Source organism: Triticum dicoccoides, chromosome 7B (assembly GCF_002162155.2).
Source record: "Triticum dicoccoides isolate Atlit2015 ecotype Zavitan chromosome 7B, WEW_v2.0, whole genome shotgun sequence".
NCBI lineage: Eukaryota > Viridiplantae > Streptophyta > Magnoliopsida > Poales > Poaceae > Triticum > Triticum dicoccoides.
Genome location: NC_041393.1, coordinates 76,530,369 through 76,531,081, shown reverse-complemented (window position 1 = coordinate 76,531,081; position 713 = coordinate 76,530,369).

Below are 713 nucleotides of genomic sequence, written 5' to 3'. Positions count from 1 at the left end.
GGCTAGAATCAGCCAAAACTGCGAGTGTTGATGAGCGACACGTAAACGCACCCCAGGGTTCGTTAATCATGGAAACCACTCCGGGACCCCAAAACAGTGAGTAATAATCCATGAAACGGGCCAGAATCAGCCAACCTGCGAGTGTTGATGACCGACACGTAAACGCACCCCAGGGTTCGGTAATCATGGAAACCACTCCGGGACCCCAAAACAGTGAGTAATAATCCATGAAACGGGCCAGAATCGGCCATAACTGCCAATGTTGATGACCGACACGTAAGCGCACCTTGGGGTTCAACAACTATGGGAATCACTTCGGGACCCCAAAATAGTGAGTAATAATCGAAGAAACGGGCCAGAATCGGCCCAAACTGGCAGTGTTGATGACTGACACGTAAGGGAACCTTGGGGTTCAACAACTATGGAAATCGCTTCGGGACCCCAAAACAGTGAGTAATAGTCCATGAAGCGGGCCAGAATCGGCCAAAACTGCCAGTGTTGATGACCGACACGTAAGCGTACCTTGGGGGTCAACAACTATGGAAATCGCTTCGGGACCCCAAAACAGTGAGTAATAATCCAAGAAACGGCCAGAATCGGCCAATTTGCGAGTGTTGATGACCGAGACATAAACGCACCCAGGGTTCGTTAATCATGGAAACCACTCCGGGACCCCAAAACAGTGAGTAATAATCCATGAAACGGGCCAAAAT